The sequence below is a fragment of the Populus euphratica genome, unplaced genomic scaffold, assembly GCF_000495115.2.
Source record: "Populus euphratica unplaced genomic scaffold, PopEup_1.0 scaffold514.1, whole genome shotgun sequence".
Classification (NCBI taxonomy): Eukaryota; Viridiplantae; Streptophyta; class Magnoliopsida; order Malpighiales; family Salicaceae; genus Populus; species Populus euphratica.
Window position 1 is genome coordinate 41,064 of NW_011500396.1, and position 20,000 is coordinate 61,063.

At 35.7% G+C, this 20,000-nt stretch overlaps 1 long non-coding RNA gene across 1 annotated transcript in view; it reads right to left on the reverse strand.

Moving 5' to 3' along the window:
- LOC105114387 (uncharacterized) overlaps positions 1–20,000 on the reverse strand; it is a 31,276-nt gene that overhangs the window by 9,349 nt on the left and 1,927 nt on the right. The window contains exon 2 of the long non-coding RNA XR_840123.1: positions 17,303–17,314. This is a non-coding gene — a long non-coding RNA (uncharacterized LOC105114387). The remainder of the gene's footprint in view (positions 1–17,302; positions 17,315–20,000) is intronic.

Genomic DNA, 20,000 nt, shown 5'->3' on the forward strand with positions numbered 1-20,000 from the left:
AGACCAGGATCCATTCGTGCTTGGGATGAAATGCAACACCAGTTTTTTCAGAAATTTTTTTCATCTCATAGACAAATCGCCACTTTCACTCAAAAACCAAAAGAAACATTTTACCAATGTTGGGATAGATATCGAGACTTGCTTAATACTTGCCCTTATCATGGTTTTGAAACATAGAGATTGGTTTCACATTTTTATGAAGGGTTAACACCTAGAGATAGGCAAATGATTGAATTAATATACAATGGAACTTTTGAAGATAAAGACGCTGATAAGGCAATAGAGTACTTAGACTTGTTAGCTAAAAATGCTCAAAATTAGGACACCGCAGGCACTTATAATGCAAATGCAATCAACACAGCAAAATTAAGAGACAATCAACACTCAAGTTGCTTAAAGCATAACATATTTTAAAGATACTCTTGCAAAATTCACATATGCTCTCAGTTTTCAAGAGAAAGGTAAGTTTTCATCTCACCCATAGCAAAATCTCAAGGGGAAATATAATGCAAATGCAAGTAGTTCTGGAAGTCATTATATGGATCAAGTCAAATCAGTCATCACTCTTCACAGTGGTAAGGTTATTGAAAAACTTATCCTTGAACGTTATGAGAAAGATGATGAGTCAATCTTTAAGGGTAAAGAAAGGGTGGAATTTGAATATTGCAAGGAAAAGATTGATTCCCTACTAGTACTTCCATTTCTGCATGCCATGACCAAACAAAAGAAAGTTAATCACGATTGGGAAATCTTTGAAACTTTCAAACAAGAAGAAATCAAGGATGAAAAAGGCACCGGAAATGTTGTCGCGGATCATTTGTCAAAATTGACAATAAATTCAACATCCTACATCACACCAGTCAATGATTACTTTCTTGTTGAATCTTAACTTTCTCTTAGTTCAATGCCTTAGTTTGCTAAAAATATCAATTTTCTTGCTTCATGATTTTTGCCAACTCATTCGGATAACAAAGACAAAAAAAAAATTTTGAGCGACGCGCAAAATTTTTATTGGGATGACCTTTACTTATTCAAATATTGTCCTAATCAAATATTTCAAAGTTTCATTCCCGACAATGAGGTAAGTAGTGTCATTAAATTTCATTACTCTAAGGCATGTGGGAGTCATTTATCATCAAAGAATACAGCTGTAAAAATCTTATAAAGTGGATTTTATTGGCCCACCACGTTCAAAGATTCATATGCATTCTGCAAAACCTGTGAAAATTATCAAATGGTAGGATTTATTTCAAAACATAGAGAGTCTTTAGATAATCTTATATTGACTCTTAAGTCTCATCATGGTGGATATATGCATCATGCAATTCATGACTTATGAACCCATTTTCATAAAGAACATGCTCGATATAGTCTTAGGAATCTGACTAAAAAGAACATTTTGCTAGTTTTTAAGAAAACTGGATGGAAGCCTATCCCCGACCTATAGATAGTGTTTAAGCCGTTCTTGGATGTAAAATCAAGCGAAGATGTGATTGATTAGTACTTAAAAGTGTATTTTTATCAAGGTTTTATATCATCATTTTGCACTTGAAGTATCAATAACTCCTTAACTAAAGCATATTTTATAATAACATATATAATAATATAAGATACTTTAAATTTATCATAAATATTCATTTTAAATGTAGGCCTATCACATAAATGAAAGGATTGATTGATGAATTTAAGAACTGAAATTGAAAGGACAAAGAGATGGCCAAACATAGAAAAGAGATAGTGGTGCAGTCTAAACTGGAACATTGTTCAGTAATTGGGTCATATCTAGAGCTATAAATCTCAAATTTAAATCTACTTTAAATGGATGGAAAGGTAAGACATATGCCTACAACTTTCATATGGAGCCGAAGATTTAAAAAGGTCATTCTCAAGTCCAAATTGTAGCAACAACAAAGAAGTCTGAATCTATCCTATAGCTCATGCACTGTTTAGTGTTTGGCCTATATATGGAGTTCTAGAAGTCCAAATGACCTCTATTTTTTTTCCTGGAAAGCTGAGATAATTTTCCACAACTTTCATGTTTTCAAGTGGTTCCAATTCTGACGTTATCAATAACGTTTTAGGTAGACAAGAGAATATAAGGATTGTCACCAAGTCAAGAGTTGGTCACCCACTCATCAATTAGTCATCAAATTAATAGTTCCTAATTTTGGCTTATAAAAGGAGGTATTTGTCATGCATTTAGGCATCTTGGTTTTAGATCAAGATCATGCTCTTGCTTTCTCTCTTCGTATTCTTTGTATTGCTTTGTTTTGCTTTCATTAATATCAAGTTTATACGTTTCATTTCCTTTTCTTTACTTAGTTAACTTTTATCTTATTTATGTTTTTATTTTGTTTATTTATCTTTCTTTCTTTCATTATGTTTAGCTAAGTTTATTATGTCAAGGTGGAAAGGTTACACTAATGGTGTAAGGATAAATATAATGTAAACTTAATATGGACTTTAGTGTTTAATACTAACATGTTTTGTATTTGTTATCTTGTTCACTTTTTAATACTTTGCTTGTTAAATGACTAATCTAGATTTATGTTATATAACACTTGGTACATCAAATGCTTGGCACTTTCATAGCACAAACTATATGGTATAACTGACACCCGTGCTATGAAAAGAACTTGATTTGTTATTAACATAAGTTATAATCATGAATGCCTGACGATATTTATGATTAGTAATTAAAAGTGTATTTTTATCATGGTTTTATATCATCATTTTGCACTTGAAGTATCAATAACTCCTTAACTAAAGCATGTTTTATAATAATATATCTAACAATATAAGATACCATTAATTTATGGTAAATGTTCATTTTAAATGCAGGCCTATCACAGAAATGAAAGGATTGATTGATGAATTTAAGAACTGAAATTGGAAGGACAAAGAGATGACCAAACTTAGAAAAGAGATGTCAGTGCACTCTAAACCAGAACACTATTCAGTAATTGGGTCATATCTAGAGCTGTAGATCTCAAATTTAGGTCTACTTTATATGAATGGAAAGGTAAGACATATGTCTACAACTTTCATATGAGCCCAAGATCTAAAAAGGTCATTTTCAAGTCCAAATTGGAGCAACAACAAAGAAGCCCGAATTTGTCTTCCAACCCAAGCACTGTTTAGTATTTGGCCCATATCTGGAGTTCAAGAAGTCCAAATGACCTGAATTGTTTACACAAGAAATATGAGACAATTTCCTACAACTTTCATGTTTTTAAGTGGCTCTAATTTTGACGTTATCAATAATGTTTTGGGCAGACAAAAGAAGATAAGGATTGTCACCAAGTCAACAGTTGGTCACCCACTTATCAATTAGTCATCAAATCAATAGTTCCCATTTTTGGCCTACAAAAAAAGGCATTTGCCATGCATTTAGGTATCTTGGTGTCCAGATCAAGATCATGCTCTTCCTTTCTCTCTTTGTATTTTTTGTAGTGTTTATGCTTTACTTTCATTAATATCAAGTTTATGTCTTTCATTTCCTTTCATTTACATAGTTAACTTTTATCTTATTTATATTCTTATTTTATTTATCTATTTTTCTTTCTTTCATTATGTCTAGCTAAGTTTATTATGTCAAGGTGAAAAGGTTACACTAATGGTGTAAGAATAAGTATAGTCTAAACTTAATATGGACTTTGATGTTTGATACTAACATGTTTTATACTTGTTATCTTGTTGATACTAACATGTTTTGTATTTGTTATCTTGTTCACTCTTTAATACTTTGCTTGTTAAATGATTAATCTTGATTTATGTTATATAACACTTGGTACAATAAATGCTTGGCACTTTCATAGCCCATACTGTATGGTATAACCAACACCTGAGCTATGAAAGGAACTTGATTTGTTGTTAACTGCCAAGCATTTGTTGTACCAAGTGTTATACAACATAAATCAAAATTAGTTATTTAACAAGCAAAGTATTAAAGAGTGAACAAGATAACAAATACAAAACATGTTAGTATCAAACATTGAAGTCTATATTAAGTTTACACTATACTTATTCTTACACCATTAGTGTAGCCTTTTCACCTTGACATAATAAACTTAGCTAGACATAATGAAAGAAAGAAAAATAAATAAACAAAATAAAAACATAAATAAGATAAAAGTTAACTAAGAAAATGAAAGGAAATGAAAGACATAAACTTGATATTAATGAAAGCAAAGCATAAGCAATACAAAAAATACAAAGAGGGAAAGCAAGAGCATGATCTTGATCTGGAAATCAAGATGCCTAAATGCATGGCAAATGCCTCCTTTTATAGGCCAAAATTGGGAACTATTGATTTGATGACTAATTGATGAGTGGGTGGCCAACTCTTGACTTGGTGACAATCCTTATCTTCTCTTGTCTGCCCAAAACGTCATTGATAACGTCAAAATTGGCACCACTTGCAAACATGAAAGTTGTAGGCAATTGCCTCAGCTGTCTTGTGTAAAACATTCAGCTCATTTAGACTTCTAGAACTCTAGATATGGCCAAAATACTGAACAGTGCTCGGGCTGGAGGACAGATTCGGCTTCTTTGTTGTTGCTACAATTTGGACTTGAAAATGGCCTTTTTAGATCTTAGGCTCCATATGAAAGTTGTAGGCCTATGTCTTACCTTTCCATCCATATAAAGTGGACCTAAATCTGAGATCTACAACTCTAGATATGATCCAATTACCGAATAGTTTTCTGGTATGGACTGCACCGACATCTCTTTTCTAATTTTGGTCATCTTTTGCCCTTGCAATTTAGGTTCTTAAAGTCATTAATCAATCCTTTCATTTATGTGATAGGCCTGCATTTAAAATAAACATTTACCACAAATTAAAGGTATCTTATATTATTAGATATATTATTATCAAACATGTTTAAGTTAAGGAGTTATTGATACTTCAAGTGCAAAATGATGATATAAAACCTTGATAAAAATGCACTTTTAAGTACTAATCACACCCCCCAACCAGCTTATTACTAGTCCCTAGTAATCAAAGCGTTAAAATAGAAAAACAATTGGCAAATTCCACAAAGCAAGGTATTCATCATTTAACTTTCATTAATCTATCCAGATAAACAAACTCTCATTAAATTTATATGTCTGCTCAATACTTCTTAACAAGATATTAATAAACCTTTCTTTTGTGCTCAATATATCAACACATAATTATGGGTTTCTTCTTGGAAGAAAACAAAATTCTTGTTCTAATGTTTAAGGTTAACTTCCTTGGGTTGGGATTATTATTTTTGTCTTTTTTTTTCTTTTTTTTCCTTTTATATATATATATATACATATAACTTAAAACACCATGCATCTTTAACCCATGTAACGAGCTTTCGGCTAATGACTCCCAGACCAGTTGGTCTTAGGGCATTAGGTGTTAAGACACCCCTACGAGCTTAGTAACTCGGGTCGCAGATACTGATATGTAGATAGTGCAATGTTTGATTTCCTTAAGCTTTTCTCCTCAACCCATGTAACAAGTGTTGGTCCAATAGCGCCCAAGTCAGTTGACTTTAGGGTATTAGGTGTTAAAACACCCCTTCGGGCTTAATTGCTTAGGTTAGGGAAGCTACGAAACCAAATTTATCTACATTTTTATTATTATTATTATTATTATTTTCTTTTTTTCTTTTTTTTAATTATATACAATCCCTTTCCCTTAGTTGTTACCTTTAACAAAAGAACATAAAGAATGTAATAATCCAATATGCAACCCACAATCATCTGTTAAAGTGTGTGTGTGTAAATTAAGGTTTAAAAATACATGTTAAATAAGTATATGAGCAGAATTAAATGATAATAATGCGAGAGTTTGTAAATCTAAATATTTCATGAAGTATTATAATAGACCTTGTTAAGAATGGTTACTAAGACGCGTCTCAAGAGTCACTTTAACAAAAGAGCTCCTTTACTCTCCCATCCTAGTAACAACAATTATGCACATGCTTTATGAAATGAAAAACAAATTTTTTTTTTAATCAACTACTACCCTCTCCCCCCAACCAAAACGAGACATTGTCCTCAATGTTCTAAGGTAGAAAGATAGAGTATAAAAGATATCACCTGAAATAACGAACACTGACAAACCTAAAACACACTGAAACAAAAATAAAAAATAACAAAACACAATAATAAAACAAAACGACACAAAAATTCACAAATGAAGACTCAAATCCAATCTAAGCTTTTTACGGCTTTCCTTAGATGACCAATTTATGCGACTCATGGAGGGATCAATTACAGGAATGAAAGATTGTAGTTGGTCAATCAATTGTTCAGCAGTAGCAGCAGAGATTATGATTTGTCCTGCAGAAGATGTTAGAAATTCCTGTTCCACAGTATGATTAAGAAAAGATAACAACTTATCATAATAACCATTAACATTTAACAAACCTATGGGTTTATGGTGAATGTGCAGTTAGGGCCAAGAGGAAATATGAAAGATCTCTTCCAATGTGCCCAGACCACCTAGTTAGGCAATAAAGGCATCAGCATGGTTAAACATTGCATTCATTGCATCAGCATGGTTAAACATTGCCACCTGGTAAAGCAATGAAAGCATCAGCATGGTTAAACATTGCATTCATTCGAGCCGACATTGTGGAGACCTGAAGTTCCTCTCCAATTGTTTTTCCAATGATATCCCCTTGTGCTAAGCTTCGAGGACGACCCCCAAAACTTGACTACCTCCTAAAAATGCAGTTATTGACACACCTCCCATTAACCCTAGACTGCCTCCCCCATACACTAAATGAATCTTTCTCTCAGCTAGCACCTGACCAAGATGATTTGCGGATTCTAAAAACTCCTTTTCTTTCCCAGGACTAGATCCACCAAAAACACAAATACTTTTTATTTGATGACTTGAGGAACTTGTCATTTCTACACACTTCTATATTTGTTGAATGTATGGGTTGAGTAGAAATGAAGGGAAAGAAGAGAGGATTTTATAGATGAGAAATTAAAAGGGCAATCATACCACCTATGTGTAGGCCAGCTGGAGTCTCACACACACTCTCTCTCTCTTTATTTATTTATTTACTTTTGAAAAAGCATGTATATGTACAGGTAGTTGTGATTGTGGCTCACATCTTCCCTTGGTTTTACGTCCAAGAATGGCTTAAACGCCCTCTATGGGTCGGGGATAGGCTTCCCATTTAAACGCCCTCTATGGGTCGAAGAACGGCTTAAACGCCCTCTATGGGTCGGGGATAGGCTTCCCATCCAGTTTTCTTAAAAACTGGCAAACAGGGTCTTTTTTAGTCAGATTCTCAAGACTAAGTCAAGCATGTTCTTTATGAAATAGTGGCCATAAATCATAAATTGCACGATGCACATCTCCACTAGGATGCGTCTCAAGAGTTAATAGAAGATTATCTAAAGACTCCTTACTCAGGCCATCCTTAATGAATTGTATTTTATCTTCACGATTTATAGATACCATTCCTAAATAACGACATTGTGTATTACAAGTTCATCTAGCACATTGATGACAGACTTTCAGTCGTTTTGCACGATGTTTCTTTGCAAGAGTGCTTTTACCTGTTCCAGGCATGTGTGAAATGAAGGAATTAGAGGACTCACCTGATAATCAGACCTTTGCTTCAATCAACCAGTGAATATCTTCCGGAATTCCATGATTCATTAACAACCTCAATCTTGCACATCTAGCACGGTAAATTTTTGTAATCGCATTTTGAGGCAGAGCGGGAAAATACCTTTTCAATTTTTCAAGATTTGTGTCCATTATCAAATGAGAATTGGAGGAGAGATTCAAAGAATTGCACAAATATATACACAGATATCAGTTATTATGGGAAACTGAAAGAACCGACTTAAGTCACGGAGTACCGTTGTCCGCCATTTGACCGGGGTGAGAGAAACTATCACTCAAAAAGAAACACAAAAACAAAGTGAGAAAAACAAAATAATCAACCTTTATCTACAAGATCATTCAAACTAGTTGATTCATTTTCACTAGGAAAATTATCAAAGTAAGCTTTCAAACAATGTCCATTTTCCTTAAAAACATTATCATTCATTGAATTCTCAATATATCACAGGCCCCATAAGGATTGCTCCATCTTGAACTTTGCTCTTTAGGGAATGAATAGAGTTGAGAATTATAAAAAAAAACTTTTTGACCAGTATCAACTTTTTGACAATTTTCACAAGTTTTACAGAATGCATGCGTGTCCTTGAACATGGTGGGCCAATAAAATCCATTTTGAAAGATTCTTGTAGTTGTCTTTTTTTAACGAAAAATAACTCCCACATGCTTTAGAATGACAAAGTTTAATGACACTACTTACCTCATTGTCAGGAATGAATCTTTGAAATATTTGATCAGGACAATATTTGAATAAATTAGGGTCATCCCAGTAAACGTTCTTCACTTCGTTTAAAAACTTTTCTTTATCTTGGGTACATAAGGCAAGTTTGGGCTTGAAATAAATCATATGATATTCGTTTCTAGAATTGGAATAGAATTGATTTTTGGGACAAATTTGGAGCACTTATTTGAACCAAGATTTGCTTCAATCTTCAACTAAATGTCTCTTCAATTCTTTGTCCTGAATTCCGACGTTGAATTTTGTGAATTAATTCATTTAAGCTCCAAAAACCTATCGAAACATTAAAACAAACTTCATTACTAAAAAACACATCAATTATTATAAAAACAACCAAATAAAAACAATAAATACATATGTAAAATAAGAGACTTAATGACACTTTTGATGCACAATCACACCCCCCAACTTAGATTTTGCTAGTCCAAACAATAAATACATATGTAAAACAAGAGACTTAATGACACTTTTGATGCACAATCAATTACTAAGATACATCTCAACAGTCATAAAAAGTTCTCCTTACTCTGCCATCATAGTAACAACAATTTTGCACATGCTTTATGAAATAGATAACACAATTAGTTTTTTTTTTAGCTACTACCCTTTCCCCCCAACCAAAACGAGACATTTTCCTTAATGTTCTAAGGTAGAAAGATAGAGTATAGAAGATATCACCTGAAATAACAAATACTGACAAACCTGAAACACACTGAAACAAATATAAGAAACAACAAAACACAATAATAAAACCAAAAGACACAAAGATTGACAAATGAAGGTTTAAATCCAGTCTAAGCTTTTTATGGCTTTCCTTAGTTGACCAATTTATACGACTCATGGAAGGATCAATTACAGGAATGAAAGATTGTAGTTGGTTAATCAATTGTTCAGCAGTAGCAGTAGAGATTATGATTTCTCTTGCAGAAGATATTAGAAATTCCTATTCCACAACATGATCAAGAAAGACAACAACTTATCATAATAACCATTAACATTTAACAAACCTATGGGTTTATGGTGAATGTGCAATTGGGCCCAAGAGGAAATATGAAAGATCTTTTCCAATATATCTAGAACACCTGGTAAAGCAATGAAGGCATCAGCATGGTTAAACATTGCATTCATTCGAGCAGACATTGTGGAGACCTATAGTTCCTCTCCAATTGTTTTTCCAATGATGTCCCCTTGTGCTAAAGCTTCGGGGACGACCCCCAAAACTTGACTACCTCCTAAAAATACAGCTATTGACACACCTCCCATTAACCCAAGACTGCCTCCCCTATACACTAAATGAATCTTTCTCTCAGCGAGCACTTGACCAAGATGATTTGCTGATTCTAAAAACTCCTTTTCTTTCCCAAGACTAGATCCACCAAAAACACAAATATTTCTTATATGATAACCTGAGGAACTTGTCATTTCTACACATTTCTATATTTTTTGAATGTATGGGTTGAGTAGAAAAGAAAGGAAGGAAGAGAGGGTTTTATAGATGAGAAATTAGAAAGGCAATCATACCACCTATATATAGGCCAGCTAGAGTCTCACACACTCTCTCTCTCTCTCTCTCTCTTTATTTATTTATTTATTTATTTACTTTTGAAAAAGCATGTGTATGTACAGGTAGTTGTGATTGTAGCTCACATCTTCCCTTGGTTTTGCGTCCAAGAACGGCTTAAACGCCCTCTATGGGTCGAGGATAGGCTTCCCATCCAGTTTTCTTAAAAACTGGCAAACAGGGTCTTTTTTAGTCAGATTCCCAAGACTGTCAAGCATGTTCTTTATGAAAATGGGTTTATAAGTCATGAATTGCATGATGCTTATCTTGACTATGATGAGACTTAAGAGTCAATAGAAGATTATCTAAAGACTCTCTGTGTTTTGAAATAAATCCCACATTTTGATAATTTTCACACTTTTTATGGAATGCATGTGACTCCTTGAATATAGTGGGCCAATAAAGTCCACTTTGTAAGATTTCTACAATCCTCTTTTTTGACGAGAAATGATCCCCACATGCCTTAGAGTAACAAAATTTAATGAAATTACTTACCTCATTATCGAAAATGCATTTTTGACATGCCTTAGAGTGACAAACTTTAATGAAATTACTTACCTCATTGTCGAGAATGCATGTTTAAAATATTTTATCAGGACAATAATTGAATAAGTAAGGGTCATCCCAATAAAAATTTTGCACGTTGCTAAAAAACTTTCTCTTCTCTTCGGTACTCCAATGAGCTAGCAAACATCCTAAAGCAAGAAAATTGATATTTTTAGGAAACCAAGGCATTGAACTAAGAAAAAGTAGAGATTCATCAAGAAAGTAATCATCGATTGGTGTGATGTCGAGTGTCGAATCTGTTGTCACTTTTGATAAAAGATCCGCATCAACATTTTTGGTGCCTTTTTCATCCTTAACTTCAATGAATGCATGCCAAATGTTGGGCCAATAGCGCCCAAGTCAGTTGACTTTAGGGTATTAGGTGTTAAAACACCCCTTCGGGCTTAATTGCTTAGGTTAGGGAGGCTACGAAACCAAACTTATCTACATTTTTATTATCATCATTTTTTTTTCTATTTCTTTTTTTTCTTTTTTATTTATTATATACTATCCCTTTTCCCTTAGTTGTTACCTTTAACAAAAGAACATAAATAATGTAATAATCCAATATGCAACCCACAATCATATGTTAAAGTGTGTATGTATAAATTAAGGTTTAAAAATACATGTTAAATAAGTATATGAGCAGAATTAAATGCTAACAATGTGAGAGTTTGTAAACCTGAATATTTTATGAAGTATTACAATAGACCTTGTTAAGAATGGTTACTAAGATGCGTCTCAAGAGTCAAAAGAGTTCCTTTACTCTGCCATCCTAGTAACAATAATTTTGCACATGCTTTATGAAATGAATTTTTTTTTTTATCAACTACTACCCTCTCCCCCCAACCAAAACGAGACATTCTCCTCAATGTTCTAAGGTAGAAAGATAGAGTATAGAAGATATCACCTGAAATAATGAACACTGACAAACCTGAAATACACTGAAACAAATATAAAAAACAACAAAACACAATAATAAAACCAAAAGACACAAAGATTCATAAATGAAGGCTCAAATCCAATCTAAGCTTTTTACGGCTTTCCTTAGTTGACCAATTTATGCGACTCATGGAAGGATCAATTACAGGAATGAAAGATTGTAGTTGGTCAATCAATTATTCAGCAGTAGCAGCAGAGATTATGATTTGTCATGCAGAAGATGTTAGAAATTCCTGTTCCACAGCATGATCAAGAAAAGACAACAACTTATCATAATAACCATTAACATTTAACAAACCTATGGGTTTATGGTGAATGTGCAGTTGGGCCAAAGATGAAATATGAAAGATCTCTTCCAATGTGCCTAGACCACCTGGTAAAGCAATGAAGGCATCAGCATGGTTAAACATTGCATTCATTCGAGCCGACATTATGGAGACCTGAAGTTCATCTCTAATTGTTTTTCCAATGATGTCCCCTTGTGCCAAAGCTTTAGGGACAACCCCCAAAACTGGACTACCTCCTAAAAATGCAGCTATTGACACACCTCCTATTAACCCAAGACTGCCTCCCCCATACACTAAATGAATCTTTCTCTCAGCTAGCACTTGACCAAGATGATTGACTGATTCTAAAAACTCCTTTTCTTTCCCAAGACTAGATCCACCAAAAACACAAATATTTCTTATATGATGACCTGTGGAACTTGTCATTTCTACACATTTCTATATTTTTTTAATGTATGGGTTGAGTAGAAATGAAAGGAAGGAAGAGAGGGTTTTATAGATGAGAAATTAGAAAGGCAATCATACCACCTATATGTAGGCCAGCTAGAGTCTCACACACTCTCTCTCTCTCTCTCTCTCTTGATTTATTTATTTATTTATTTACTTTTGAAAAAGCATGTGTATGTACAGGTAGTTGTGATTGTAGCTCACATCTTCCCTTGGTTTTATGTCCAAGAACGGCTGAAATGCCCTCTATGTGTTGAGGATAGGCTTCCCATCCAGTTTTCTTAAAAACTGGCAAACAAGGTCTTTTTTAGTCAGATTCCCAAGACTATGTCAAGCATGTTCTTTATGAAAATGGGTTTATAAGTCATGAATTGCATAATGCTTATCTTGACTATGATGAGACTTAAGAGTCAATAGAAGATTATCTAAAGACTCCTTACTCAGGCCATCCTTAATGAATTGTATTTTATCTTCACGGTTTATAGATAACATTCCTAAAGAACGGCATTGTGTATTACAAGTCCATCTAGCACATCGATGACAGACTTTTAGTCGTTTTGCACGATGTTTCTTTGCAAAAGTGTTTTTACCTGTTCCAGGCATGTGTGAAATGAAGGAGTTAGAGGACTCACTTGATAATCGAACCTTTGCTTCAATCAACCAACGAATATCTTCAGGAATTCCATGATTCATTAACAATCTCAATCTTGCACATCTAGCACGGTAAATTTTTGTAATCGCATTTTGAGGCAAAGCGGGAAAATACTTTTTCAACTTTTCAAGATTAGTGTCCATTTTCAAATGAGAATTGGAAGAGAGATTCAAAGAATTGCACAAATATATACACAGATATCAATTATTATGGGAAACTGAAAGAACCGACTTAAGTCACGGAGTACCGTTGTCCGCCATTTGACCGAGGTGAGAGAAACTAGCAAAAATCACTCAAAAAGAAACATAAAAACAATGTAAGAAAACAACATAATTAACCTTTATCTACAAGATCATTCAAACTAGTTGATTCATTTTCACTAGGAAAATTATCAAAGTAAGCTTTCAAACGATGTCCATTTTCCTTAAAAACATTGTCATTCATTGAATTCTCAATATCACAGGCCTCATAAGGATTGTTCCATCTTGATCTTAGCTCTCTAGGGAATGAATAGAGTTGAGAATTATAAAACAAAATTTTTTGACTAGTGTCAACTTTTTGACAATTTTCACAAGTTTTGCAGAATGCATGCGTGTCCTTGAACATGGTGGGCTAATAAAATCCATTTTGAAAGATTTTTATAGCTATCTTTTTTAACAAGAAATAACTTCCATATGCTTCAGAATGACAAAGTTTAATGACACTACTTACCTCATTATCGGGAATGAATATTTGAAATATTTGATCAGGACAATATTTGAATAAGTTAGGGTCATCACAATAAAAGTTCTTCACTTTGTTCAAAAACTTTTCTTTGTCTTGAGTACTCCAATCAGCTGGCAAATCTCCTAAAGCAAGAAAATTGATATTTTTATCATACCAAGGCATTGGACTAAGAGAAAGTAAGGATTCGTTAGGAAAGTAATCATCGATTGATGTGATATCAGATGTTGAATTTGTTATCATTGTTGACAAAAGATTCACATCAACATTTTCGGTGCTTTTTTCATCCATGATTTTTCCTCAGAATAAATCATTTACAAATCTTCAGATTCATCCAACTCATTTTTACTTAAAGTAGATTCAAGTTGATCATAAACTAATTCTTCAATATGATCTACTTCTTGTAAATCATTATCTTCTCCAGGTTGTTCGTAAATGTTGAAAATATTCATCTCCAATGTCATGTTTCCAAATGATAGCTTCATCAGTCCATTCCTACAATTAATCAATGCATTAGAAGTTGCAAGAAACGGACGTCCTAAAATAACAAGAAATGAATTACATGCTTCAACAGGTTCTGTGTCCAAGACAATAAAATCCACAAGATAAATGAATTTATCGACTTGTACTAACACATCTTTAATTATTATTCTTGTCACTTTTACAAATCTATCGGCAAGTAAAAGAGATATAGAAGTTGGTTTTAACTCACCTAGATTGAGACTTTGAAAAACTGAATATGGAAATAAATTCACATTAGCACCGAGATCAACTAAAGCTCTTTTAATTTTATGCTCTCCAATAAAGCAAGAAATTATAGGACAACCAGGGTCTTTATATTTCAAAACATTATTGTTCTGAAGAATAACACTTACTTGTTCGGCTAAAAAGGCTTTCTTTTTCACATTTAGTTTCCTCTTCACAATGCATAGATCTTTCAAAAATTTAGCATAGGAAGGAATCTGTTTAATAGCATCCAGCAAAGGTATATTGATTCTTACCTATTTGAAAGTTTCAAAGATTTCAGAGTTGTGACTGACTTTTCTTTGTTTCGTCATGGCATGAGGAAATGGAAGTGTTGGTAGGTAATCAGTCGTTTCTTTGCAATTTTCATATTCAACCCCTTCCTTACCCTCAGAGATTGACTCATCATCTTTCTCATAAGGTTCAAGAGAGGGTTTTTCAATAACCTTACCACTGCGAAGAGTAGTGATTGATTTGACTTGATCCATGTGTTGGCTTTTGGAACTACTAGCATTTGCATTGTATTGCCCCTTGAGATTTTGTTGTGGTTGAGATGGAAACTTACCTTTCTCTTGGAAACTGAGAGCAGATGTTAATTTTGCAAGAGTATCTTTAAAATCTGTCATGTTTTGAGCAAGTTGAGTATTGATTGTCTCTTGCTTTTTAATGAATGCATGCAATGTTTCCTCAAGATTTCTTCTAGGAGGTGGAGCATAAGGAGGTGCATATCCATGAGAATTTTGGAAATTATGGTGTGCTTGAAATGGTGGTTGTGAAGTTTGTGCATTGTTGTTCTCACTCTTCCAACTAAAATTTGGATGATTTCTACAACCAGAGTTGTATGTTTGTGAGTATGGGTTGTGGTTGGCCCTTTGGAAACTGTTTAAAGCATGGGCTTGTTCATCGAGACATTCTTTAAAAGAAGGCAAGGTTGGACAAGAATTGAATAAGTGTTCATTTGTTTCACATATTTGACACACAATGTTTTCAACAGATTTTAATTGACCACTCTTTTTCAATTCTAGTGCCTCGACTTTTCTAGCTAAAGATGCAAACTTGGCTTGAAGGTCATGATCTTCCCTAAGGTTGTACATACCTCCATTAGATGTATGAGGTTGAGTTTTACTCGGTGCCTCATAAGTACCCACGGTGTCCCAATTTTGAGCATTTTCAGCTAATAAGTCTAAGTACTCCATTGCTTCAACCATTCTCATGGTCTCCCCTAAGACTGACCTCTTTTCCAAATGAACCGAACCTTGATCCACATTCATCAAAGAGAGACGACCATCTCTCTAGGTTGCACACGCCCCTCATTTGCCCTTTACTAGAAGGTAAGGCAAAAAGCAAAAGCAGCTTAAGCCCTTACGATCACCCGAGAAGCCCTCAAGCCTATAATATTTATTCTAATATAAATATATCTTTTTAAGTATGACTAATCTGACGAAGAATCGTAGTTCCTACACCTTGTGTGGCGTCTCCCAGTCCAACACGGCTTGCACGCATCTTCTTTTGATCCAATCAACTCATGTCATCGTCAATCCAGTGCCCAAGGAACTAGACCTTATGCAAAGCACCTTTTTCACATAGAGCTGATTTTCCCTTATGATCTAGAATTGGTCATAGTCTGCCAAGAGGGCAACAAAGCTCCTTGCCTGACTTCCCGACGAAAGTCGAGCTATAGTATGAGCCTGTATGCATGGGTGCTTTCTGTCGCACCCGACATCGCGACGGCTTTAAAAATCTATTAAATTTTTGGAAAGAACAGATTTCTGGCATCCAATTCTTTAATGAGGATATTCTTTGCTTAAGGAGTCGCCACCTAGTATTATGGTTACTAGGAACCCTAACTGGTCAATAGAGATTACATGGTCCGAGATTGGTTACATAAAAGGAAAGATATTATTACCCCTTAAACATCCTACCTAAGGCAGGCTGCATTGCTGATCTTTGTCCTTAATTGCTAACACTTTTTGTTTTGTTGGTTTATACTATGATTGTTTGTGTGTAATATTCCTGACTCTAGCGCCAGTGAATATTCAACTACGGATATTTCCAACTCTAGTGTTGGTAAATATTACATAGGTATCAAAATAAATAAATTTAAATCATCTTTTTTTCCTTTTATTCCTGACTCTGGCGTCAGTGAATAAATAAATAAAAGTAATTTTTTTTTAGCAGTTTTTTTCTAGATAAATAAAATAAAATACAATGAATACAAATAATATAAATTTAAATCGGTATTTTTATTTCTGACTCTGGCGTCAGTGAATAAACCAATAAATTTATATTATTTTTATTCAAGACCTTACTTGTTCCAGGATGGACGTAGTTCAGTTGACGTATGAGTTGTGGAGGATGGTATTATGTCCGATCTAAAAAGAATGGGGTTTTTAGGATGGGAATGATAAAAAGGGGAGTCGGGTCAGCTAGATTCGGGATGGGATCGACTAATGAATATGGTGTAATAGGTGGGATAAAAGATGTTCTTATCGTGCATCGCTAGCTGCCGCCTCATAGTAGTGATACGCGTTGGGCGCAAGGAAAGACCCCACTCTAACTCCCCTCATTGCTCTAGCCAGACCGGGAGAAACTTTTAATTGGGGGTAGTGGCCCCAGACGAGGGATAGATGGGCAACTAGGTAATATAGAAGGTCGACCCAACCGAATCTGTTCGATTCCATCAATCACTCCGTTGGGACGGGAACATGTATCCCTCCCAACCAAAAATCTTTTTGTCTAAATCAGCTTTCGGCCTATCGATTTAACCGGGAGCTGCTGTTGAGCACTCTATCCATCACCGGATTCCCTATGCGCTGATTGATGCTTCCTCTCCGACTCGATGAGACCACACTACTGAGTGAGCTTCTTTCTGGCGCTCTTCCTAGGATTCCTAATGCCTCTTGCTTCAACACAGAATAAGGTCTTTTCTCGGCCACTTTGTCATGAAATGAAAGCACAGTGAGTGAGTCTTCTTTCCGAGTCGAGTACTAGGCAGTCAATGTAGAGTTCACTTCATTTGTCAGACTCCCGGTACCGAAGCAAAGTACTCATCCGAAAAGACGGTTTGATCATGCCCTTTGTCCTCAACCCATGGTTCTCCTATATCTCCTAACTTTCGCTTTGCTTTCTCTTGAGCCCGCATTTCGTGTTTTTTAAGATCTTTAGAGGTGAACCCACATAGTGGAGCCTTCGTGTACCAATTTCAGTGGTTGAGTTTCGCACTCCCGTCATCTTCCTCTTCTTTTTGGAATATCCCAAATAGTCATCAGAAACAAGCTAGCCGAGCATTGATTTGGGTGTGGGTGGGGTATGGTGCCCCAACGGATGGATCTCCATCAACATGGGATTTTTCCGAGGGGATCAATGTCTGGTCGAACCAAGCTTCCTTCTCTCTCTCTTGCTTCCCCACCTGTGACTGAAGCTTCCACATGAACTTGACTTTCCTATCTGAGTAGACCAAAAGTTCTACTTTTTAGGAGGGACATTAAAAAGGTAGCTTTCTCCCTGGTCGATCAGTCGTTCAATCCTTTCCTCTTGATCAAATGCATTTCTAAAAGATTCTCACAACACAATGGACTCCAATACTGAACTGAGACGGACCCAGACCCCCTACCGAAAGGGCTCTGTACCTATATGTTCTTTATCTCAAGCGATAGCTTTCAAGTGCCCGACCCTCTTCCCTTGATCAATGAGTGAGAAAGCAAGAGCCAGTCAGAGAGTCACCATAGCCAAGTGATGTTTTCAGGTGGTTCAATCTAGAAGTGGGACGAAAAGAAGAGCTGTTGTAGAATAGTCTTAATCCTGTCTACCTTGAGATTGCCCCTATCTATCAACGGGGGACCCCCCGAAAGGCGAATAGGAAGCTTCAAGCGATCTGGGATCCCACCTTTGATCGAGATGAAGGTGTAGTTTTCACTAGGAATCCTAAGGTTGCCGATCAGGTGAAGTCTTAGTTTCTAGGCACAAAGCATTCCCTCTTCACTTCCCGTTCTATTTCTTTCTTTCCCTCGAGCCGGGAACCCCTAGATCAGCTAATTCGTAACTTCCTTCGCTGCCTTTCGAGTGCATCAGATTCTATGCATTTTATTCCCCAATTGCGGATTCTCTTGCAGCGGAATGCCTCTATCTACGTCAATTTATGATTCAAAAGGCTAGGTCGATGAAAGCATCTCAAATACAACCAACTTTCACTGCCAACCTTTCTTTTCACTATCTGGTATCACAGCCTATTCCGCTTAATTAAATAAAGGGATCCATGTCATTTCCCTCAAAATCTCGCTACCTTGCGCCGTGATCCACTACTTATTTGTCTTTTAACGTATGAGAGAGCCCGGGGAAAGAAAAAAAAGGACCGCCTTTGAAAAAAAAAGGAACTCGTTTAACTCGCTAGGCCTTCGGAACACCAATCGGGATTTATTGCTAAAAAGTGAGTTTGTTTGGATTGAAGAATGTAGGCGATACGTACTAATCTAATGCATGATGTATACTATCTGTCGACCTGACGAGTCACGACTAATCATCGGGGGACGATTAATTCAACTTGCAGAAAGTCAGCACGCAAAAGGTTGCATGAGTGTGGGTGTAAGTGTGAGTGTCGTTTGGGTAGAGACCCAGGTTTAGACATGTCTATACATCGTCTAGGGGAACACGATGACAAGACTTGTATCTGGATGTGCAATAGTATCATCTGGAGAGGCTTTAGTGATGTGATTAAGTTTTAATCAATCATATTAATTAAGGTAAGGAAGGTAAGGGTCTAGAGCATTTTTCACTAAGTCCATGGATCAATGTCTAGGTATCATTAAGTATAGCCTTACGGCTTGGATACGTCTTGCGTTGTTGTCCTCGGCTTTGGTAACCCTACTTCCCTTCTGTCTTCGACCTTGTCCTTGGCTCTGCAGTCTTCAACCTTCCTCTAGCATACTTCTCACCAGATCCAGATCCTCGATTCGCTATTCATACAACTTTGGCTACTTTAGTCGCATTCGCTGCATCTGACAGGGACGATTTCAGATAGGTAGGTTAGGTTGCTCGTTGTGGTTGCCCGGACCTCGATCTAGATCCAAGATAAACCAAAAGCATGGGTTGTGGTCGGCAGAATCATATATATCTGCTGGGGCTTGGGCTTGACTTCTTTCTTCATGAATGATTTTGGAGAAGCCTGCCTCGAGAGAGACATATGGCATATCTGACTGCCTGATTGGCGAGCAGCTGTCCTCATTCATAAGTCCAAAGAACTAGCAACCAAACTGGTGGCAAGCAGGAGAGTGACCAGGCCTGATACTGATTGAAACGTTTATTTAATTGGAAGCCGTTCAGATAGCCCTAATTAGTTTTAATTAGTTTAGTGAATGTTGAGTTGTCATATCTAGCTGCCATATATGTAAACATGCCCTAAAAGTAAAGGGATCATATTTCCTTTAGTAACCACTTTTACCCATCCGCTCTTCTCCTAACCGATTGGAGGAAGGGAAGCGAGACTCGACTGTTAAGGACCCAAAGGGGATCGACTGTTAAGGAGAGAGAGGGAAGCACAAGATTGGTGACCCGGGGGAAAGCGAATGTAGATCTCACACAAAGTGAAATCTCAAGATTCAGATTGGGTTTGTGTTCGGTGTGGAGTAGATAGGGCTATTCCTTAGCAAGGCTATTTAGTAAAGGTGAGAAGGGATCTATAGCAAGGGCAGCCCGGGTCTACCTAAAGAAAGGCAGAGTTGAGAAAGATATATCAA